We start from the raw sequence: 25,295 nt of genomic DNA, 5'->3' as shown, positions 1-25,295 counted from the left end.
CTGTCAGTATAGACTACCGTTTTGCGACCACGAGCTCACACTTCAACAGCTGACCTGGTGCCCAGGGGAAAACAAGTATTAATGGCATGCTCTTGTCACGCGTACTAGGAAGTACTAACCAATCTAAAAACATACCACTCCTAATAGCTATAATTATTGGTCAACAAATGGGTAACTACTGATGTGACGTTGTTCAATACACCGCCCTCCGTCACCAATAGAAATATCTCCATGTACGTCCTGTATGGTGGCAGCTTGTTTGTATTCAGTGTCCAAACATTCACTTTCTAGCGCTATCGGAGCGAAACGTCCTTCACGGTGATGGTCTGTGCCCGTCATCGTATCAGTGCGCCTGCACTGCGGAGACGGGCGCGCTTTAAAGCGGCTCGCAGCTGGCCCGGAAGCGGCGGCGCTGCAGCGTGGCGGGGCGGGGCGGGGCGCGCCTGCGGCCGAGCTTTTGGCGGCCCGGCAGGACTGGAGGCGGGCGAGCAAGCTGCGGCGCACGTGTTGGCGCGGCCGCTCACCCCGGCCCGCGTAAACACTGGAACACTGGGCGCTGTGGCAGAGGCAGAGACAGGGGCAGAGAGGCGCAGGCGCGCCGGACCGCCGCCGCTGCGTGTGCGTGGCGGAAGGAGCGGGCACGCATGCGCACGCCTAAAACCGCCAGCGCGCCGCCGCAAAAAAGCCCGGCCGACGCTAAAGAAAGCAGGCCGGTACCGCAGACGGCTACACAGCGCGGCCGCTTCTTCGCGTAAGCACTGGTGGGGACACACGTTCAGCATGTGCCGAGTATCCAGGAGGCGGCGGGCCGGTTGTCTACTCTGACGCGCCTCGTTGATGACGGTACTGCTCTCCACCCCGAACTGCACGCGCCCATACACCGTGGTTCAGTTGCCCCTACCGATGTCGTTTTATGCAGTCCCGCATGACAGAACAATGTCATTTGCCGGTTCGCTCTGGAGATGTGAGGTGCATTCACAAACCGTCACTGTGAGGCTGCTACCGGCGGAGGTTCGAGTCCTCCCTCGGGCATGGGTGTGTGTGTCCTTAGGGTAATTTAGGTTCAGTAGTGAGTAAGCTTAGGAACTGATGACCTTAGCAGTTAAGTCCCATAAGATTTCACACACACATTAGAACATTTTTGACAAAACGTCGCAGAATAACTGGTAAAGTTTACAAAGACATTTAGACCTATTGTACAAATTTTGTTTATGAAAATACTTTAGCACATTAACGCGGAGCGTCACATATTAATCTTTTCATTGGGCTTTATACCGGAAAGTTGTTACTACTACGCTTCCATTTTCATATCTTCTGTTAATTTCGTTGCTTCCGATGTTGAAATACACTGTACAAGGCAACGTTTCTGAGCCATTTACGAAAGATTAAGTACTATAAAAGTAAGAAACTTACAAAGACATCCAAAACACGTATGACTACACAGCTAATTACATAAAGAAAGCCGGCCGGAGTCGCCGTGCGGTTCTAGGCGCTACAGTCTGGAGCCGAGCGACCGCTACGGTCGCAGGTTCGAATCCTGCCTCGGGCATGGATGTGTGTGATGTCCTTATGTTAGTTAGGTTTAACTAGTTCTAAGTTCTAGGCGATTGATGACCTCAGAAGTTAAGTAGCATTGTGCTCAGAGCTATTTGAACCATTTTTGAACATAAAGAAAGAGTGGAGACACTTGGATAAGTTTGGGAGAAGTAAGATATATCTTGGTCCAAAAGTACCGTTTAACTCATGGCCGAGAATCGGTAGTATTTTTTACAGCATGATTTCGTTTACCATCAGTCAAAATGGTTCAAATGACTCTGAGCACTATGGGACTTAACTTCTGAAGTCATTAGTCCCCTAGAACATAGAACTACTTAAACCTAATTAACCTAAGGACGTCACACACATCCATGCCCGAGGCAGGATTCGAACTTGCGACCGTAGCGGTCGCGCGGTTCCAGACTGTAGCGCCTAGAACCGCTCGGCCACTCCGGCCGGCTACCACCAGTCACTCAAAGTTCTCAGACGGAACTTACTGGGTCACAATTATTGAACTGTATGAAAAAAAAACATAAATTAGTTACAAAATACGGCGTGCACACCCTTCATTAAACATGTAAGCTTCACTACAGATATTCAGCCAGCCATCATTGGCGATGATGTGCGGCAGACGAACAGCGAAATTGTGCATGACCCATTGAACTGTAGGGACATTGATGCTGTCGATGACCTCCTGAATGGCTGTTTTCAGCTCAGGAATGGTTTTGGAGTTATTGCTGTACATCTTTTCTTTAATAAGCCCCACAAAAATAAGTCGCATGTGTTCAGGCCCGGAAAATGTGTCGGCCAATCGAGGCCCGTGGCAGTGGCCTCAGTGGTACCCCAGAGGCAGAATGCTGTCTCCAAAGTGCTCCTCCAGGAGATCACTCTCCTGCTTCGATGGGGTCGAGCTCCGTCTTGCATGAACCGCATCTTGTCGAAATCAGGGCACTTTGGATAATAGGGATGAAATCTTCTTCCAAAACCTGTACGTACCATTCGGTAGTCACGGTGCCACAAAGGAATATCGCACCAATTATTCCGTGACTGTACATTGCACACCACACAGTCACTGGTTGATGATGAAGAGACTTCTCGATCGCGAAATGCGGATTCTTAGGCCCCCCGAATGCGCCAATTTTGCTTGTTGACGAACCTGTCCGAATGAAAGTGGGTTTCTTTGCTACACCGAACCATCTTCACATTACTAATTCCCATCATGCCCCGCGGCCAACCATGCAGTTTGAACATCCTAGCGCAAACCGTTCAGAAGTTGCCGATTTTATTTCATACAGTTCAATAATTGTCACCGTGTATATCATCAGTTCCGCGTATGTCGCCTGTCGGGATACCGTTCCTGATACAGATGTAGTGCGGGTTGCATACAACGACACCGCTAACGGGAGACGAATCGCCCTTACAAGGGAACCTCCCCATCGCACCCCCCTCAGATTTAGTTATAAGTTGGCACAGTGGATAGGCCTTGAAAAACTGAACACAGATCAATCGAGAAAACAGGAAGAAGTTGTGTGGAACTACGTAAAAAATAAGCAAAATATACAAATTGAGTAGTCCATGTGCAAGATAGGCAACATCATGGACAATACGAGTTCAGAAGCGCCGTGGTCCCATGGTTAGCGTGAGCAGCTGCGGAGTGAGAAGTCCTAGGTTCAAGTCTACCCTCAAGTAAAAAGTTTTCTTTCTTTATTTTCGCAAAGTTATGATCCGTCCGTTCGTTCATTGACGTCTCTGTTCACTGTAATACGTTTAGTGTCTGCGTTTTGCGACCGCACGGCAAAACCGTGCTATTAGTAGACGAAAGGACGTGCCTCTCCAATGGGAACCGAAAACATTTGATCGCAAGGTCATAGGTCAACCGATTCCTCCACAGGAAAACACGTCTGATATATTCCATACGACACTGGTGACAGCATGTGCGTCACATGACAGGAATATGTTGTCGACCCATCTAACTTGCACACTTGGCGAATGGGTAAATAGATTCTTCTACCTTGCCCGATTTAGGTTTTCTTGTGGATGTGATAATTGCTCCCAAAAAAGTAATGAAAACATAAGAGTGTGTCACATAAACTGCAACAAATGAATGCAACAGTTTCACAGTCGCACAATTTTCCCTCTGCTCTGTCAAAACATATGTTTTGTTTCGATGTTTGTTTAGGTGTAGCGACCCCATACTACGGCGCAGTTACCTCGCATCGGACGGACAGACGGACAGATAATAATTGTCTGAAAATAAAAAAATTAAACTTTTCACTCGAGGGACGACTTGAACCAAGGACATCTCGTTCCGCAGCTGCTCACGCTAACCACGGGACCACGGCGCTCCTGACATAACGTTAGCCTTGATATTACCTATGTTACTGATGGACTACTCAGTTTGTATATTTTGCTTATTTTTCTCATAGTTACACACAACTTCTTCCTGTTTTCTCGATTGATCTGTGTTCAGTTTTTCAAGGCCTATCGACTATTGCAACTTATAACTAAATCTGAGGGGGGTGTGATGAGGAGGTACCCTTGTTAGAATCTTAAAGGAGATAAAAACAAACACTTTTTGATGTGACAAGAATTTCACAGGTGCAGCGCTAGGGGTCCACGAACGTTTCGGCGCTATAATGGTGAGCACGTAAGAAGGCACATCTTAGTGCGATGCGCAGTGGCAAGGAGCAGAGCACCACCTGATGTTCGCGACAGCGACCGTTTACCCAGAATGCAAGTTCTACTAAGCAGAGTCAGAAGCGGAACAGGTGGCCCGGTGTATGTCTTGCCCCTGAGTTGCCGGTTACCGAGACATGCGACGGCTGGACCGTGTGGTATGGGCCAGAGACAGAAAGCACACCGACGACATAAAAAATTCTCCGCCTCTCTCTGTCTCTCTCTCTCTATCTCTCTCTCTCTCTCTCTCTCTCTCTCTCTCTCTCTCTGCGCAGATCGCATCGCGCTCCCGCCTTCTTACGTGCACGCCTCGGCAGTAACGTTTGGAGCCACTACACTAGCTGCTGTCGCATAAATATTGTTCTGTTTGGTGACTTACTGTGAATTTCTTTTTGTGGCGATGGGTAAAGTGTTTAGTGTATGAGACACCGACACACACTCCTGAATTATGCCAGTCTAACACCCATCTCTCAACGTCACTAGCATCAAAACCGTCACGGACCGCTAACGGGGAAACGGTGCACTTGTGACATTTTTGTCAAATTGATTCCTCTTGCCTACTCTAAACACTCTACAATTTTGTGGAAACGCATCGCTGTGGAGCTATGGTCATAAAATCCGCGCGGTAGCACGGTAGCTGCTATATGTAAACCGTCTTGCCCCAGTTATGCTTGCCCTGACACTATTATTGTCATTGCACTACTTTAAGCGTGGTCTGGCTATACGCAGTAAATATCACAGAAAATTTTCGTCTAATGTAACCTGCCATGGATAGAAATGTGAAGTTTATCTAGGTTTGACTGTTCACTTGAAAGGGAGGGTATGGAAAGCTCTGCGCTTGTCTGCACGCACGCAGGATAGCTGTGCATTTGGTTGTGAAATATGAACACAGCAGATATAGCGAACACAGGTATTTATAACCATAAGGCGCCATGAGCTTTCCTGAGAAAGACCTTGCAGGATAACATCAATGTAATGAATGGTTGGAAGTATAAGTGTTTGCACAAGTTTCTTTTTCAGTTCAAGAAGGAATAGGTTTTTATATTTTTTTAGAACGTGATGCTTGAGCCTTCTTGCACTTTGCAGTTACGTGACCAGTCCAATTTAGATTTTCATCTATTGTTACTTGGTTCAAATGGCTCTGAGCACTATGGGACTTAACTACTGAGGTCATCAGTCCCCTAGAACTTAGAACTACTTAAACCTAACTAACCTAAGGACATCACACACATCCATGCCCGAGGCAGGATTCGAACCTGCGACCGTAGCGGTCACGCGGTTCCAAACTGACGCGCTTAGAACCGCACGGCCACACCGGCCGGCATCTATTGTTACTCCTAGACTCTTTACTGAAGTTGATATTTGTCCCATTTAGGGTTAAATATGGTAGGGATTTCAGATACTTTGGGCTAATGAGCGTACAATGACCAACCAGTGCCGTTTGGTTTTTGGATACGTTGAGCTTTAACCCGATATCCTGCGCCGATTTTCATAGCGCTCACAGGTCGATACTGAGATTATCGATGGCTGTCTTCAGGTTTATTGGTTTGGCACTTAGATACAATTAGTCGTTCAGCGAACATGTGGTATTTGCAGTAGGACGAAACTGATGACGCATCATTTAAATACAATGAAAAGACTGTGGGACCTAATACCGAACCCTGAGGAACTCCCGATTCTGCGTGCCTCCATTGTGACCTTCTGGTGCCGGAGGTGCCGGATTGCTGACGAGACGTCAAGACATGAGCGAAAGTATCGCACTGAACAGTTGGCGGGAAATTTAGGCTGGTAAGTTTGGCATGTAAAATGTCGAAGTCGGCAGTGTCCAAGGCTTTTTTCAGAAGTCCAAGAAGCACACGATAGTTTCCTGTTGGGGAGCTTCAGATCATTTGTTACCTTCATTAAGGCAGATGTCATGCTGCGCTGTTTACGGACTATACAGGGTGGTCCATTGATAGTGACCGGGCCAAATATCTCACGAAATAAGCATCAAACGAAAAAACTACAAAGTACAAAACTTATCTAGCTTGAAGGGGGAAACCAGATGGCTCTATGGTTGGGCCGCTAGATGGCGCTGGCATAGGTCAAACGGATATCAACTTCGTTTTTTAAATAGGAACCCCCATTTTTTTATACATATTCGTGTAGTAGGTAAAGAAATATGAATGTTTTACTTGGACCACTTTTTTCGCTTTGTGATAGATGGCGTTGTAATAGTCACAAACATGTGGCTCACAATTTTAGACGAACAGTTGGTCACAGGTAAGTTTTTTAAATTAAAATACAGAACGTAGGTACGTTTGAATATTTTATTTCGGTTGTTCCAATGTGATACATGTACGTTTATGGACTTATCATTTCTGAGAACGCATGCTGTTACAACGTGATTACCTGTAAATACCACATTAATGCAAAAACTGCTCAAAATCATGTACGTCAACCTCAGTGCATTTGGCAATACGTGTAACGACGTTCCTCTCAACAGCGAGTACTTCGCCTTCCGTAATGTTCTCGCACGCATTGACAATGCGCTGACGCATGTTGTCAGGCGTTGTCGGTGGATCACGATAGCAAATATCCTTCAACTTTCCCCACAGAAAGAAATCCGGGGACGTCAGAAATATGCTATTCAATACGGTTTCAACCGCACGCGAGCTATGTTCCGGACATCCATCATGTTGGAAGTACATCGCCATTCTGTCATGCAGTGAAACATCTTGTAGTAACATCGGTAGATCATTACGTAGGAAATCAGCATACATTGCACCATTTAGATTGCCATCGATAATATGGGGGCCAATTATCCTTCCTCCCATAATGCCGCACCATACATTAACCCGCCAAGGTCGCTGATGTTCCACTTGTCGCAGCCATCGTGGATTTTCCGTTGCCCATTAGCGGATATTATGCCGGTTTACGTTACCGCTGTTGGTGAATGATGCTTCGTCGCTAAACAGAACGCGTGCAAAAAAATCTGTCATCGTTCCGTAATTCCTTTTGTGGCTAGTGGCAGAACTGTACACGACGTTCAAAGTCGTCGCCGTGCAATTCCTGGTGCATATAAATATGGTACGGGTGCAATCGATGTTGATGTAGCATTCTCAACACCGACGTTTTTGAGATTCCCGATTCTCGCGCAATTTGTCTGCTACTGATGTGCGGATTAGCCGCGAAAGCAGCTAAAACACCTGCTTGGGCCTCATCATTTGTTGCAGGTTGTGGTTGACGTTGCACATGTGGCTGAACACTTCCTGTTTCCTTAAATAACGTAACTATGCGGCGAACGGTCCGGAGACTTGGATGATGTCGTCCAGGATACCGAGCAGCATACATAGCACACGCCCGTTGGGCATTTTGATCACAATAGCCATACACCAACACGATATCGACGTTTTCCGCAATTGGTAAACGGTCCGTTTTAACAAGGGTAATGTATTACGAAGCAAATACCGTCCGCACTGGCGGAATGTTACGTGATACCACGTACTTATACATTTGTATTACAGCGCCATCTATCACAAAACGAAAAAAGTGGTCCAACTAAAACATTCATATTTCTTTACGTACTACACGAATATGTAATAAAAAATGGGGGTTGCTGTTTGAAAAAACGCAGTTGGTATCCGTTTGACCCATGGCAGCGCCATCTAGCGGGCCAACCATAGCGCCATCTGGCTTCCCCCTTGAAGCTAGACGAGTTTCGTTCTTTGTAGTTTTTTCGTTTGACGCTTATTTCGTGAGATATTCGGCCCGGTCACGATCAATGGACCACCCTGTATATTCTAAGAACGTAACTGCTGACCTCGCCACAGTGTATACCGGTGGCGGCGTGCTGGCACCTGACAGCAGCCCGCACCCCGGCCGGCAGGAGCCCTCGACGCTCCTGCAGGTATCAGCGGTCGGCCGGGCAGTGTTAAGCGAGACTCCGGAGCGAGGAAGACGGCGCCTCCGGGAGCTGGGTGCTGGGTGGCGGGCAGCGGCGCCAGACCCGGCCGGCCATAAATCCTTGTGGAAGGCCGCAGCCGCACCACTCAGCGGTTATCGCGGCGCGGCGCGGCGGCCAGCGCGGGCGATGACTTCATCAGACACGAGCGACGCGCCGGGCCGGGTGGCCGCTGGCCGCTGCTCCCTGGGGGCGGACCACCCCGCAGCCCAAATCACGCGGCCGCGACTCTGCGCCTCCTCTGTCAGCACGCGGCTTCGCTCATCTCACCCAGCTGTGTACACCTCCACTGGCCTCAGCCTCTGAGACGAGCCTCAACGTGGAACAGACCTTTATCGTGTTCTCGTGTAGATAGTATGTCCGAGCCACACAACGGGACTATGTGCACAGACAGGAAAGAATCCACAGGGTGGAAAACAGCACTGATTCCGACATGGAATCTGGTGATGACACTGATCCCGACACGACCGTAAATGAAAATGAAGAAAAATCCTAGGCCGGCCGGAGTGGCCGAGCGGTTCTAGGCGCTACAGTCTGGAACCGCGCGACCGCTGCGGTCGCAGGTTCGAATCCTGCCTTGGGCATGGATGTGTGTGATGTCCTTAGGTTAGTTAGGTAGTAGTTCTAAGTTCTAGGGGACTGATGACCTCAGAAGTTGAGTCCCATAGTGCTCAGAGCCATTTGAACCATTTGAAATATCCTAAATAAACAACACAACAACATTAAAAAATTTAGAGGTTGAGGTTTAGTTGCTAGGAAACCTAGAATATTGCCTGCATGGTGAAATTCTCATTCTGGAAACTTCCCCCAGGCTGTGGCTAAGCCATGTCCACGCAATATCCTTTCTTTCAGGAGTGCTAGTTTTGCTAGGTTCGCAGGAGAGCTTCTCTAAAGTTTGGAAGGTAGGAGACGAGATACTGGCAGAAATACAGCTGTGGGGACGGGGCGTGAGTCGTGCTTGGGTAGCTCATTTGGTAGAGCACTTGCCCGCGAAAGGCAAAGGACCCGAGTTCGAGTCTCGGTCCGGCACACAGTTTTAATCTGCCAGGAAGTTTCAAACCTAGAATAGATGTTAGATTAGATGAAGAGCTTTGGTTGGAGGTCGGTGGCGTGATGTACAATTCCAAGACATTCATCGTCATACACACTTGGTGAAGGGGCATTCTTCCGCTACCATCTTTCCTATCTTCTGTTGTCATTCTTCCTAACAATATGACTGTCGTTTATAATTGTATTTTCCAAAATTTTATTAATTTCATAAATGTTTATTATCTTTTATCTATCAATCTTAAATGCAAGAATCTTGTTTATTTTAGAAATTTTTTTCCGAGTTCATAATATGTGTTAAAGTTTTTGTTGTGTCCTCCCTACTCGTCAAATATGAGATGCCTAGGAAACCTGCTTTCTTGGATCGCTAGACAACAGTTCAAGCAAATCGTATCAATGAATTTTATCACAGAAAATAAATGACAATACTTAACTTTGAGAAATACATAGATGTGTCGCAAGCAAAGGGTGGCATGCAATATAATCAATGTCGTCAGCATACCGATTACAATGCAAGTGAAGTAATACAGTGGGTGAATCTTCCTGGCAGATTAAAACTGTGCGCCGGACCGAGACTCGAACTCGGGACGTTTGCCTTTCAGGGCAAGTGCTCTACAAACTGAGCTACCCAAGCACGACTCACGACCCGTCCTCACAGCTTTACTTCTGCCAGTACCTCGTCTCCTACCTTCCATACGTGACAGAAGTTTTCCTGCGAGCTTGGAAGATATGAGACGAGGTACTAGCAGAAGTAAAGCTGAAAGGAGGGGTCGTGAGTCGTGCTTGGGTAGCTCAGTTGGTAGAGCACTTGCCCGCGAAAGGCAAAGGTCCCGAGTTCGAGTCTCGGTCCGGCAAACAGTTTTAATCTGCCAGGAAGATTCATATCAGCGCACACTCCGCTGCAGAGTGAAAATCTCATTCTGAATACACTGGATGCTTCTATCCATTATCGCTGGTCTTGACGCTTCTGTAGAACTCGGCAGAGATCAGTCGTCGCAGCGCTTACGTTCTCTTCACGCAGAGGTCGCCGCCGTCGCGTTTTCGTCCTGGAGAGGGGTCGGTCGGCGTGCAGGTGGCTGACGTCTTCTTCACAGCTCTAACGTTTCCGACTGGCGTTGCGGCGCTTCACTTTACGCTGTAATAGTTATAATATGTCATAACCTCTTCTCTGTCTTCATAAATTCCTGTCTTCCACTCATAAATCGCAAATTTTAAGATTTTCGTTTCATTCTTTCTTTTAAGTTTGTAAGTTATTAAAGCTGCAATATTGTTAATCGTTATTAAAAACCTGAAATAGCAAATAAGTATCATATTCTGACATGTACAATTTCGTATTGTAAAAGTACGACCTGTCTTAGTAATATGGTGTCAGATCACTTGTAAATGGCAGCAAATAAATAAGTAAATATAACTCTCGCTAACACTGCTCGCAGGCCAATAGGTAGATTGTGACTCTCTAAATTTCCGGGAGAGATTCGACATCGTAACACACTGACGATTGATAATCAACATACGATCATTCGAAGTTTCTTTCTCGTTCGATGAATCTGTATTTGATAGTCTCTATTACTTAGATAGGTCTTGCCGCAAAGAACCGTTAACATGACATCTCGTGCTCTCAGTATGCATGAACGATTTATTATCAGACACGAAAAGCATCCTCACAGCGTTATGGAGGAACAGTTGTCTCTATAGTAATGCATCGTAAAGTAGTTGATTGAATGGGCACTGAGAACGACATAGGCAATGTTTGCTGAATGGAACATATCTTTGAACGTTGATGGAAGTGTGAGGGTGTAATGTCTCCTGGATGTCGACGTCATTCGCGAAGAACTTAGGGTCGGACAAGACAACGATGAAGGAGGTTCACTGTTGTATTGTTTAAGGAACCATCCTGGCGATCACCAGATGTGTTTGAATGCAGCTGTCCAATTATGGACTCAGTGCGCTTCAATTTTTTTTTTCTTCCATTAGGAACAGTAATATGCATAATTCCGTTTTCGCACAATTGTAGCGCAGGGCCTTTCAGCTGAAATATTAAATAGACAAACATTTAGAGATCTATTCGAAATATGCGTGGGAGGATAGGGAGTGCGAGGGCCGGTTTTTTGAGTAATCAGTCTCCTGACTGGTTCGATGGCACCTGCCACGAATTCGTTTCCTGCACCAACCTCTTCATCTCAGACAAGCACTAAATCATCTGCTGGATGTATTCCAATCTACGATTTCCCGAAAAGTTTATATCCGCTACTGTTTCCTGAAGCACCATGGACGTTACTCCCTGGTACCTTAATCCATGTCCTATCATCCTGTCTCTTCTTCTTTTCAGTTTTTGTTGCTTTCTTCGACGATTCGGAGGAGAACCTCCACATTCCGTACGGTCTAATAACTATTAAGAACTAAAACCCTGCGAAACTTGTGCCCTTCAGAACGCAGGCTTGCCAGCCGACTACTACCTCTTCTCTCCCAAAGAGGACATTGGACTGAAGTTTTGACTAAGCCGACTGTCAACGTCGGCTTTCGAAACTGGAACTCTTTCTTCTTCTTCTACTGACTCTTCACATGTCCTTACGAGATCAGCAGCGTCATAACTAGCGGATGCTCAGTAAAGTATTTGTGAGACTCGGAAATACGTCGGTGAGCTGCTCTTTACTGGCCTCCCCTCTGTAAGCGTCTCTTGAGCTGAGGTACGGCAAATCACTGAAACAGAAGAGCGGCGGCCCGGAATGCGGCATTCGTTTCAGCCAGGGCGCAGTCCGCCGCCCCGGCAGATAACGCTGAGGTATCGGCGCGCCTCGGGACATCGTGCTGCGTGCCGCAGGTAAACAAATCGCTCTGCTAGCTAGGGACGTGATGGCGGCGGCGCGGGTTTCGCATCAGCGGCGGAGATCGGGTCCGGGCCATCCGTCACTGGCCGCTAATTGACAAACACGGCGCTAACCGCCCCTAATGACGCCGTCTACGTCTGCGTCTCCGCCCGCGCGTCACTATCGACTCACGGAGATCTCCTCGGGACCTGCCCTCGTGACTCCCTCCAGACAATACACGCTTTGTAGTCCGGCGCAGCTGCGGCCCTGTCTGTCCACAACGAGGCTCCATCTTGCACGCCTCGTCGTGCTTTAAGGTATCACTGCAAATTACTGGGCGACTGTGCATTGTTAAAGACTCGATGAAGCTATGATTTTACCATCGCCGAATATAAACATATAATCTTAGCGCCACCTCAGAGTGTAAACTGCCATATCATTGCATGGCGATCTGGCGGGAAGCTTGTGTCAATTTGTCGTGAAACATGACCCATCAATAACAGCTGGTGCACAAAGAGACGGTCACCTCGATTAAATATCTAGGTGTAACGTTGCAATGCGACGTGGAATGGAACGAGGGCGTGAGCGCGGTGGCAGGTAAGGCGAATGGTCGACTCTGGTTTATTCTGAGAATTTTGGGGAAGTGTAGCTCAACTACAAAGAACACTGGTGCGACCGATTCTTGAGTACTGCACCAGTGCTTGGGTTCCCCACCAGGTCGGACTGAAGGTAGACGTGGAAACTATTCGGAGTCGTGAAGCTAGATTTGTTACCGGTAGACTCGATCAAAATGCAAGTATTAGGGTGACTCCTCGTGAACTCATCTGGGAATCTCAGGAGGGAAGATGACGTTCTCTTCGCGAAACGTTATTGAGAAAATTTAGAGAACCGGGATTTTCAGCAGACTCCAGAACGAATCTACTGCCACCAGCGTACACTTGGCATAAGGACCACGAAGACAATATAAGAGAAATCAGGCACTGTACGCATACGTAGAGACAACCGTCTTTCCTTCATTTGCGAGTGGAACAGTAAAGGAAATGACTAATACTGGCACAAGGTACCCTTCGCCATGCACCATACTGTGGGTTGCGGACTGTGTATGTAGATGCAGATTAGTATTTGATAGGCATTTAGTCTCTACGTTGCTGTGTGGAATTGGTCGGTTGGTTGATTGATTTGGGGGAGGGAACCAAACAGAGAGGTCATCGGTCCCACCTGATTAAGGAAGGATGAGGAATGGAGTCGGCCGTGACCTTTCAAAGGAACCATCCCGGCATTTGCCTGAAGCGTTCAGGGAAATCACGGAAAACCTAAATCAGGATAACCGGACGCGGGTTTGAACCGTCGTCCTCTCGAATGCGAGTCTAGTGTGCTAACCACTGCGACACCACGCTCGGTGCTGTGTTAAATGCTGACTCGCTTGCTTGAAAATAATACATCCTCTTTGTTTTTGAACATATCTCTTGTCCAGTGTTCTCGTCATTAAACACGTGGGTATAATCATTTCTGTACATACGTCTTACCTTTTGCTTGCATGAACCTCACAGATCCTATAGATAGTGAAATGATCGTTTGGGTAAAGGAATTACTAATAGTGATAAAAACGCTAGATTTCGACGTTCGGAGGATAGCTATATTGTTTGAGATAACGTAATCAAGGCTATGACGCCACAGCAGCGGGAACCACCAATGTTGTGGCGCCGTCACAAATCCTTGACTCCTGGCCTGCACTATGAGGACGGGGTCACATCCTCGGAAAACTTTTCTTGAGTCTAAAAAGATGTACGGAAAGAATACAATGAGCAACTACGATACATCATGTCAGACAGTTAAGTGACAGATTATCCAATCAGAATGTGCATGTATGAGAAAAAAGACATCTCAGTACGACAGATCAGAGTGTGCGGTCTTTCACCCCGAGTCTGCTTTATTTCGATTTGATGAGAGGTAATCGGAAATTAGTTGGTGATGAATAACCGACTTACAGGTAAACAATCGAAGACGTACAGACGATACTGCGTGACCATTACCAACACCAGTTCGCTATTTCGATCTTTTAATACAATTTGAGAGATTTTTCCTTTTGATACTCGTAGGTAGTACGATCTGCCTCATTTGTTTTCAGTAATTAAGAAGGACACTTGTCGTTAATGTGACTGTTCAGGAGACATAATTCCAACCCTAATAAGCTTCACTTCGCACTCATTGCTTTACAATACTATTTTCACTTTGGTTAGTGTCTGCGTCTGGTAGCTGAGTGGTCAGCGCGACGGAATGTCGCACCTAATGGCCCGCGTTCTATTCCCGGCAGGTTCGGAGATTTTCTCCGCTCAGGGACTGGGTGTTGTGTTGTCCTTATCATCATCATTTCATCCCCATCCACACGCAAGTCGCCGAAGTGGCGTCAACTCGAAAGACTTGCACCAGGCGAACGGACTACCCGACGGGAGGGCCTAGCCACACGGCATTTCCATTTTACTTTGGGTTAATGCCTCCCCATAAAAATTACTCACGTTTAGACGAAAACTTGAATGGGACAGTTACTGTTTTTCATGTTGCAGGTACTTGAGTCGTTTAAACCCAAAGTCAGGTTCCTTAATTACTTCCTCTTACTATACTTCTCCCTGAATTTTTTAATCAGTATCCTTTCCCGTATCTCGTTTGCACTTCTTACCTACCGTAGAAATTACTTCACTTGTAACCTTTACTACTACTGAATGTAAGTGCTCCACTCCATACTCTGCTCAGCTCCACTCGAGCGCTCGTCACTGGCTGACTCGTCTCACGCCCACCGCACGCGCGCTCAGACCGTAAACCCCACACCGCCAGCGTCACAACGATGGCCCTTCGATAGACGCGGTCCGCTTACAACAGTGCCCCGCCTTACGCGACTTTGCTCTCACGCTGTTTCTTTCCTTTCCTTCGTGTCTTTTTTTTTTTTTTTAGATTTCACGACGGTAGCAGATGCCCGAGCTGCGGAGAGCAGGAGGAGGACGCTCACTCGGAGCAGAGTGGACGCAGCACTAAAGTGTTGCCTCCTGACGTCTGAAAAGGCCGGCCGGGCATTCGGTGCGGCGGAATGCGAGCGCTGCGGCGGCGTGGGCGTGTCCGCCTGAGGTGGACAGCCGGGACAGGCGGGACAGGCGTCTGTTGCCCTGCTGCAGGAACGCCGCGGCCGTCCTTGGCTCATCGCACAGCTGCCGCTGCCGCCGACAGGGCGTGTCCGCCCGCGCCCCGTGTTCCTTTGTCTACCGCCGGTGGCCACCGCCACCTCTGTGTCGGCGACACCTGCGATTAGCAGCACTGGCGGGAAGACCGCGGGAACCGCCGGTTGCGCGAAGGACTCACTGATCGACGACTCGCGGTCCATAATCCTGTGTAATACGCACTGTCGAGTCATATTAATGTCACCACGTGTCAAAACTCTGGATATACACCTTTTGTAGCGTGGACCGTTGCGAGACGTGCAAGAAGAGAGTCAGTGACGATTTGCAAGGCAGCGACGTGGATGTCGAGCCATACCCACCCCAGTGCACTGCGCGCCCTGCGCCAGATTTCTTTTGGGATTCCTACAGCTGTCGTCATCTGGACTGGATGGACAGTTACCTAATCTAAAAAGCCCTTCTGTGCACCCCACACACTGTCAGCCTGTGATGTGTAGTGCACACGTGACCCATTTAGTTGGACCCTACAGTTCTGGCTCAAATGGTTCAAATGGCTCTGAGGTCATCAGTCGCCTAGAACTAATCTAAGGACAACACAGACATCCATGCCCGAGGCAGGATTCGAACCTGCGACCGTAGCGGTCGCTGTAGCGCCTAGGACCGCACGGCCACTCCGGCCGGCCCTACAGTTCTCAATCCTATCGTTCAACTCCAGGAAGTCGCAGCCTAGCTTGTCACAGAACCTTCGAAGTCCCTGGTTCAGTCCTTCCACTCGACTCAGAATCAACTGGCGACGATCAGTGCAGGGGACAACAGTGGGAATTGAGAGCTTCGTTGAAACTCCCTGCGCAAGGTTGGTCTTCCCCACCTTCTCTGGCAGTCGCTGGAACGAGCCTACTGTGGCCACGGATTCCGGCCGGAAGCCATCATTTGTTCCAAAGTGCGCCACAGTCTGCTGCTGGTTGCACCCAGTTTCCTCTATGGCTGCCGGATTAGCCTGTTCAACATGTTTAATGAGGCCCCCACGCATACAGACTGAATGCGCCTGATGTCCTTTCCTGTCCCTAGCTGCCCTTTGAACTGCCGAAGATAATAGACCCCCACCGTTTCGTGTTCGCCTGCTCTTGGCACCGACAAAACAGATTTCCCCACAACAGGTTACTTTTGTGTCTCACTGTTTAGAGGCACAAAACGCATGGATGTTTTCAGCTCGTTACTGAATGCAAACAAGTAGGAGGCCGAGTTGATAGGGTCCGCAGCTCGTGGTCGTGCGGTAGCGTTCTCGCTTCCCACGCCCGGGTTCGATTCCCGGCGGGGTCAGGGATTTTCTCTGCCTCGTGATGACTGGGTGTTGTGTGATGTCCTTAGGTTAGTTCGGTTTAAGTAGTTCTAAGTTCTAGGGGACTGATGACCATAGATGTTAAGTCCCATAGTGCTCAGAGCCATTTGAACCATTTTTGAACCGAGTTGATAGGAGTTGAAGGAGTCCAGGTTGCAATAATGTGCAGTACGCCACAGTGTTAGAGAGAAGGATTATTATTCGAGAAACACATAGTAACATTAAATTACTTATCTTCAGTAGTTTGTAGCACTGCAGCTGCGGCTATGAACTGACAATCTCGTAACATGGAATACCACGAACTAAGACAATATATTCTCAGGGACTAAGCCTGATGGGTGCTCCTCAGAGAATCAATGCAAACATTACAGAACTGGCTGAGGGCCGATTATGAAAGTGCGTCTGCCTAGGTTGAAATGTAGCTAAGAAGTGAACGAGGCAGACTCCAGTTCCGTCGAGCTGTACAGCCCGCTAGAGTTCTCTGTGCTCGGCAGACGACGGGCTGCCAACCTCGTGTTGGCGCGGCGTTGTGGTAGTATCTGTGTTACATTACGATAAGAGTGGTACAAAGGTGTGTGGACAGGTTTACTGTTGAATAGTCGGCCGATATGCACCTCGTCTGTAGGTTCACTCAGTTCAGTGCGAGAGCAGCAGAGTGACGCTGCGTTCAGTTGTTCCCTGAGCGGCGGCGACCACACGACAGTACAGCGTCTCGTCTGAGACTTCGTGTTGTGCCTTTGTGTTTTGGTTGTTGCATATTCTTCACTGCTGTGAAGGCATTTTCACAGAAACAAATCCGAAATCACAAGTTTATCTAAGCGTGAGATAAGCCATTGCAAACTTGAAATGCTCGTACGTTATTAACCGGTGTAGACGCCAGAATGTAGGATGCGAATATGCAAATTTGCACGAATTGTGTTGTGCAGGTGCTGGATGCCAGTTTGTGGGATGGAGTGTCATGCCGGTTGCACTTGATCGGTCAGTACACGGGCGGTTAATGTTGGTTGTAGACGCTGCTGAAGTTGTTGTCCGATGATGTCCCCTCCGTGTCTGGTTGGGGACAGGTCTGGTGATCGAGCAGACCAAGGCAACATGTCGACAGTGTGTAGGGATTGTTGGATTACAACAGGGATATGTCGGTGAGCGTTATCCTGCTGGAAAACACCCCCTGAAATGCTGTTCGTGAATGGCAGCACAACAGGTCGAATGACCAGGCAGACGCACAAACTGGGGGTCAGACTACGTGGGATAGCCACGAGAGTGCTCGTGCTGTTATACGAAACCGCACCCCTGACCAAAACTCCAGGTGCAGGTTGGTCCCAGGGCCTCGACTGACCTCCTTCTAAACAACACATGACCATCACTGGCACCAAAACGAGCTTTCATCAGAAAATACCACAGACATCCATTCTGCCCTCCAATGTGCTCTCGCCTGACACCATTGAAGTCACAAATAGCTGTGGTCTGGGGTCGGTGGAATGCACGCTACTGTGCGTTTGGCTCGCAGTTATCCTTGAAGTAACCTAGTTGTAACAGTTCGCTGTGTCACGGTAGTGCCAACTGCTGCTCAAATTGCTACTGCAGATGCAGTGCGATGCCGAACACGATTGCCTTCCCTATCGGTAGTGTCACGAGTGCGTCCGGAGCCCGGTCTTCTTGCCACCGCCGGCGAAGTGGCCGTGCGGTTCTAGGCGCTGCAGTCTGGAACCGCGTGACCGCTACGGTCGCAGGTTCGAATCCTGCCTCGGGCATGGCTGTGTGTGATGTCCTTAGGTTAGTTAGGTTTAACTAGTTCTAAGTTCTAGGGGACTAATGACCACAGCAGTTGAGTCCCATAGTGCTCAGAGCCATTTGAACCATTTTTTTCTTGCCACCGCAGCCAGCGTTCAAAAATGTACAGTGGCCACATTCCTGTCAAGTCTTTCTGCAGTATCGTAGAAGGAACATCCACTTCTCGCAGTCTTATTTCACGACCTCGTTCAAACTCAGCTAGGTGCTGATAACGGCGTCTTTGTCACCTAGAAGGCGTTCTTGACTAACATCAACCCACCACGTCCAATCTCAAAGGTAATAAAGTTCCCCACTTGGTTTTAAATCATCACCTCAGTTTAGTATCTGTTTTTGAGTGCTCTTTAGTCTCGCCTTTACACAGCAACTTCTCCACGTGTGATTTATAATACGCAATGAACGAATAGATTACGGTGGCCGTATACGGCTGATAATTGGGTTGATGTTCAGCGAAAGTTTCTCCCCTTCAAAGGGAATCGATGCTACGTGACATGTATGTCGTGACCTCCAGCGACCTCCACGTTTTGTGGCAGCAGGTTGGGGGTCAGAGAGCTGATTGCGCCACAAAGTGCCTAGCGGAGAAAGCAGACGGAGACGCCAGGACTTGGCACAGGCTGTTGACTTTAGCAGCGCGTTTTACGGCGTATATACAGATGTTACAGGGGATTTGTTTCAGAGCACATTGTGTTAAATTATACGTAGATATTACTTTACGAATCATAATTTATTAGTCCCTTGCAGTGCAAAATTTTTGACGCTATCTAAATTTATCATCGAAAATTCACTGAGAAAACGTATGATTCTTAACGATTTTCTACTTTTTATATTCGTAGAAAATCCAGGGTGGTTGCTATACTTACTAATACCTCCAATGCATCGATATTTTAAAGGAAAAAAAAACAATAACTGGAAACTTCTCCTATTGACATAGGATCCTCCCGGGCCACTGCAACTTTGTATGTGGTAATAATACACTCCTGGAAATTGAAATAAGAACACCGTGAATTCATTGTCCCAGGAAGGGGAAACTTTATTGACACATTCCTGGGGTCAGATACATCACATGATCACACTGACAGAACCACAGGCACATAGACACAGGCAACAGAGCATGCACAATGTCGGCACTAGTACAGTGTATATCCACCTTTCGCAGCAATGCAGGCTGCTATTCTCCCATGGAGACGATCGTAGAGATGCTGGATGTAGTCCTGTGGAACGGCTTGCCATGCCATTTCCACCTGGCGCCTCAGTTGGACCAGCGTTCGTGCTGGACGTGCAGACCGCGTGAGACGACGCTTCATCCAGTCCCAAACATGCTCAATGGGGGACAGATCCGGAGATCTTGTTGGCCAGGGTAGTTGACTTACACCTTCTAGAGCACGTTGGGTGGCACGGGATACATGCGGACGTGCATTGTCCTGTTGGAACAGCAAGTTCCCTTGCCGGTCTAGGAATGGTAGAACGATGGGTTCGATGACGGTTTGGATGTACCGTGCACTATTCAGTGTCCCCTCGACGATCACCAGTGGTGTACGGCCAGTGTAGGAGATCGCTCCCCACACCATGATGCCGGGTGTTGGCCCTGTGTGCCTCGGTCGTATGCAGTCCTGGTTGTGGCGCTCACCTGCACGGCGCCAAACACGCATACGACCATCATTGGCACCAAGGCAGAAGCGACTCTCATCGCTGAAGACGACACGTCTCCATTCGTCCCTCCACTCACGCCTGTCGCGACACCACTGGAGGCGGGCTGCACGATGTTGGGGCGTGAGCGGAAGACGGCCTAACGGTGTGCGGGACCGTAGCCCAGCTTCATGGAGACGGTTGCGAATGGTCCTCGCCGATACCCCAGGAGCAACAGTGTCCCTAATTTGCTGGGAAGTGGCGGTGCGGTCCCCTACGGCACTGCGTAGGATCCTACGGTCTTGGCGTGCATCCGTGCGTCGCTGCGGTCCGGTCCCAGGTCGACGGGCACGTGCACCTTCCGCCGACCACTGGCGACAACATCGATGTACTGTGGAGACCTCACGCCCCACGTGTTGAGCAATTCGGCGGTACGTCCACCCGGCCTCCCGCATGCCCACTATACGCCCTCGCTCAAAGTCCGTCAACTGCACATACGGTTCACGTCCACGCTGTCGCGGCATGCTACCAGTGTTAAAGACTGCGATGGAGCTCCGTATGCCACGGCAAACTGGCTGACACTGACGGCGGCGGTGCACAAATGCTGCGCAGCTAGCGCCATTCGACGGCCAACACCGCGGTTCCTGGTGTGTCCGCTGTGCCGTGCGTGTGATCATTGCTTGTACAGCCCTCTCGCAGTGTCCGGAGCAAGTATGGTGGGTCTGACACACCGGTGTCAATGTGTTCTTTTTTCCATTTCCAGGAGTGTATGTTTTGCGTCTTTTGTGTGGACTGAAACTCTAATACAATTCTCACAGGAGATACGCACAGTTCAGTGACTGTCACCTCTTCCAGCCTTTAGCGGCGTCTACTGTGCTACGCCACTTAGCTATAATTTTACTACCAGTTACCAGCTTTGTCTTAGTTTCAGTGTCTTTGATTGTATGTGTTTTTAATATTAACTTCTTAATGAAGAATTTTATGTGACAAGAGCATAATTGCTCTTAAATTTATTCGTCAGTTACTACAGATGAGTACAGTCTTCTTATAAATCTGTTCGGAATAAAAACTGTCTCCTCATTTTTTTCCAAGTTAATGTTTATTTAAAACCTTTTTAGCTAATAGTGGATTTTCTGATGAAGGTATCCACAGTCGGTGTCGAAACCTAGTGGAAGTAAAATTTTGTTGCAACCGGTTGGCTGTTTTATATCTATCATATTCTTGTACGGTGGCTTTCTCACAGCCACGTTTATATTTGTAAGATACAAATAACCTTATACATACTAACTACGACTGAGGACCACCTTTACTCGATTGAGATAATACTCGCTATGGCAACGAAATTACGAATTCATTTGACATAAATAGAGGATCTTGTTTCCGTCATTCATTTGTAAATCCACTGGGACAGAAGCGGAAGGCTGAAGCGCACATTGGGACAGAAGTTGAATGATGGAGCGCAACTTAGTCCAATGTGTTTGATTTCTTCTGCACGCCTCCGAGCGAAAAAATCGAGGATATCGATATCAAATGGTTCAAATGGCTCTGAGCACTATGCGACTTAACTTCTGAGGTCATCAGTCGCCTAGAACTTAGAAGTAATTAAACCTAACTAACGTAAGGACATCACACACATCCATGCCCGAGGCAGGATTCGAACCTGCGACCGTAGCGGTCGCTCGGCTCCAGACTGTAGCGCCCAGAACCGCACAGCCACTCCGGCCGGCTATCGATATCCGATGACTATTGCTGAACCAATACTCTTAAGTTTTTCTTGGCAGTGAAGTTTCATCTCAGTGCTTTATTCTTGAGTGGTAGTATACAGGTGAATAAATAACTCGGAAGTCCAAAGGCTGATCGCTGTGGTGAAGAATGCATGATTCCGCAGAAGATGATACGGTTTTGTACTGTTCCGACCTGAGAATTCACCCTCTGGAAATAGAATCAGAACCACGGAGAAGGTACAAAACTGTTGTAAAACTGTGGATTCGTAATATTAGGCTCGCCCACAGACATACTCAACCACAATCTAAGAAAAGTTGTTTTAAACTCCTACTTCACATACCTGGTAACGAAAATATAGACTACGTTCCCATGACTTTTCAATAGAGTTCCATTATTCTAAAAAGCAACTTCAGAGAAATATCTTTGACAAAGATATAACTTGTTGAGAAAATCATCAACTGGAGGCATGAGTAGAATGTTTATCTGTTCTTTATAGTTATTAATTTTTATGCGTCTGATACGAAGCGATTCGGTTCATGCACCTTCAGCGTTGCATGGCGTAGCTTGAAGAGTGGTTTCACGACTTGCTCTCGATAAGACTAGCTGTCTTATAGAGACGAATTACGTCTCTGAAATACATAGCGACTTGCCTCTTGGAGAGACTTCCATCTCCACACAAAACAATTATAGGTGCTTACAAGAGAGAATATTACCGAATCATGAGTTCAATACTTCATTGATATGAAATTCAGACCCGAATTATTTGCAGAAAAATGGAAATATTGGCAGAAGCCGACCGCGGGGAAGGTAACATTTGATTCCGATGAAGTATAGGATCATGTGGTCAATATTAATCCTTAGAAGATGGGTTAAAGGAATTTGTAGGATTTGTAGATTTAGAGAAATGCTCTTGACAATGATAATTGGAATTCACTCTTTGAAATTATGCATGGTGCGAAAGGCTATTTACAGTTAGTAGGGAAACCGGACAGCAGTTAAAGGAGTCGGGGACATGAGAGGGAAGCAGTGGTTCAGTAGGGAATGAGTCAGTGTTGTAGACGACTCCCGATCTTATTCAATCTGTACGTTGAGCAATTGAGTAGGCAGTAAGGGAAAGCAAGAAGAAATTTAGGATTAAAGTTCAGGGACATGAAATAAAACTTCGAGGTTTTCCAGTGACTTTGTCATTCTGTGAGAGAAGATAAAGGACTTGGATGACCAGATGAAGAAATGGACAGCGTTTTGAAAGGAGCGTATAAGATAAAGATCAACAAACGTAAAACAAGGTTAATGGATGCAGCTGAATTAAGTCAGGTGATGCCGAGCAAAAACGATACACTAAAGGTAGTAGATGAATTTTGCTATTTGGGCAGTAAAATATCTGGTAATGGTCGAAGAAGAGATGATATAAAATGCAGACAGGCAACGGCAGGAAAATAATTTCTGAAAAAGGAAGTTTGCTAACAGCCCATACAAATTTAAGTGTTCGTAAATATTTTCGGAGACATTTGTCTGGAGCGCAGCCTTCTACGAAAGTAAAACGTGGAGGACAAACAGTTCAGACAAAAAGAGTATAGATGTTTTGGGAATTTAGTGCAAAGAAGAGTGTTGCGGATTAGATGGGCAGATTGAATAAAAAATGAGGAGGTACTCAACCGACTGGGGAAAACAGGAGATTACGGCACAAGTCGACTGAAAGAGGGGGTCAAATTTTTAGGACAGACACTAAGGCGTCAAAGAACTGTCGACTTGATATTGGAGGGAAGCGTGGGGGAAAAAACCGTAGAGGGCGACCAAGAGGTGAATACACTACTCAGATTCAGAAGGATTTAGCTTGCAGTAGTTATTCCGAGATGAAGAAGATTGCAATGGATTGAGTAGTACGGAGAGCTGCATCGAACGAGTCTTCGGACTGAAGACCACAACAGCCACCACTACTGACAGAGAGCGCTTTTGACAAAGTAGTCTTTGTGGCGCAGCCTGCTCTGAGTGCAGTCTACGGCTGTTGATAAAATATCAATAAATTGATATTTTCCAATATATTATATAGTTATCCAGGATATACTTTTCACCGATATATCGATATCGAAATAGCAATATCGAGTGCGGATATTTTTATTTTATATTATATTTTTTCGCAGTTTTCGATCAATTTCTTAAGTTCCTCTTTCGAAATTGTAGTAGAACATAATTTTACTTTCACTGTGTGAAGGAGTCTTACTACTTTTTGAGCTTCCATCACGTCCATTGTTTCTCTTTGACTGTGTGAAGCAAGTATAGATGGCACAAAGAGAAGTCCAACTGCACTGGCGGGTGGGGGTTGGGGAGGGGGGAGGGTTACGGTGTGAATGGAACAACAAGATACCCGATGTAAAGAAATAGCACTGCAGTAGCGTTAAAGAACAATTTTTAACCCAACTAGTGTGCTGTTTCTTCACATCGCCTTTCTTCAGAAACGGTTGCTAAAACTCATGAACAAAAATCTAAATGACAGGATTGATCTTTGCTAACCGTGAACGTGTACCGTTTTCCTTTCAATTCTTGCTCTAACGGGGTAAGCAGGCAGCTAGCTGGTTGATGTACAGAGTATCTACACTACTGGCCATTAAAATTGCTACACCTTGAAGATGACGTGCTACAGACGCGAAATTTAACCGACAGGAAGAAGATGCGGTGATATGCAAATGATTAGCTTTTCAGAGCATTCAAACAAGGTTGGCGCCGGTGGCGAAACCTACAAAGTTCTGACATGACGAAAGTTTCAAACCGATTTCTCATACAAAAACAGCACTTGACCGGCGCTGCCTGGTGAAACGTTGTGATGCCTCGTGTAAGGAGGAGAAATGCATACCATCACGTTTCCGACTTTGATAAAGGTCGGATTGTAGCCTATCGCGATTGCCGTGTATCGTATCGCGACATTGCTGATGGCGTTGGACGAGATCCAATGACTGTTAGCAGAATATGGAATCGGTGGGTTCGGGAGAGTAATACGGAACGCCGTGCTAGATCCCAACGGCATCGTACCACTAGCAGTCGAGATTACAGGCATCTTATCCGCATGGCTGTAACGGATCGTGCAGCCACGACTCGATGCCTGAGTCAACAGATGGGGACGTTTGCAAGACAACAACCATCTGCACGAACAGTTCGACGACGTTTGCAGCAGCATGGACTATCAGCTCGGAGACCGTGGCTGCAGTTACCCTTGATGCTGCATCACAGACAGGAGCGCCTGCGATGGTGTACACGACGACGAACCTGGCTGCACGAATGGCAAAACGTCATTTTTTGGGATGAATACAGGTTCTGTTTACAGCATCATGATGGTCGCACGCGTGTTTGGCGATATCGCGGTGAACGCACATTGGAAGTGTGTATTCGTCATCGCCATGCTTGCGTATCACCCGGCGTGACGGTATGGGGTGCCACTGGTTACACGTCTCGGTCATCTCACGTTCGCATTGACGGCACTCTGAACAGTGGACGTTACATTTCAGATGTGTTACGACCCGTTGCTCTACCCTTGATTCGATCCCTGCGAAAGCCTACATTTCAGCAGTACAATGAACGACCGCATGTTGCAGGTCCTGTACGGGCCTTTCTGGATAAAGAAAATGTTTGACTGCTGCCCTGGCCAG

The 25,295-nt window shown here is 47.5% G+C and overlaps 1 protein-coding gene and 1 non-coding gene across 2 annotated transcripts in view; one reads left to right on the top strand and one right to left on the bottom strand.

Annotated features, from left to right (window-relative positions):
• LOC126259304 (fibroblast growth factor receptor 3-like) overlaps nt 1-25,295 on the bottom strand; it is a 418,035-nt gene that overhangs the window by 106,265 nt on the left and 286,475 nt on the right. The window lies entirely within an intron of this gene.
• Trnas-cga (transfer RNA serine (anticodon CGA)) lies at nt 9,983-10,057 on the top strand. The gene has a single exon. It is a non-coding gene; the product is annotated as a tRNA-Ser (tRNA).

This window comes from Schistocerca nitens, chromosome 5, assembly GCF_023898315.1.
Source record: "Schistocerca nitens isolate TAMUIC-IGC-003100 chromosome 5, iqSchNite1.1, whole genome shotgun sequence".
NCBI classification, from domain to species: domain Eukaryota; kingdom Metazoa; phylum Arthropoda; class Insecta; order Orthoptera; family Acrididae; genus Schistocerca; species Schistocerca nitens.
This window is presented reverse-complemented; position numbering and strand designations above follow the sequence as displayed.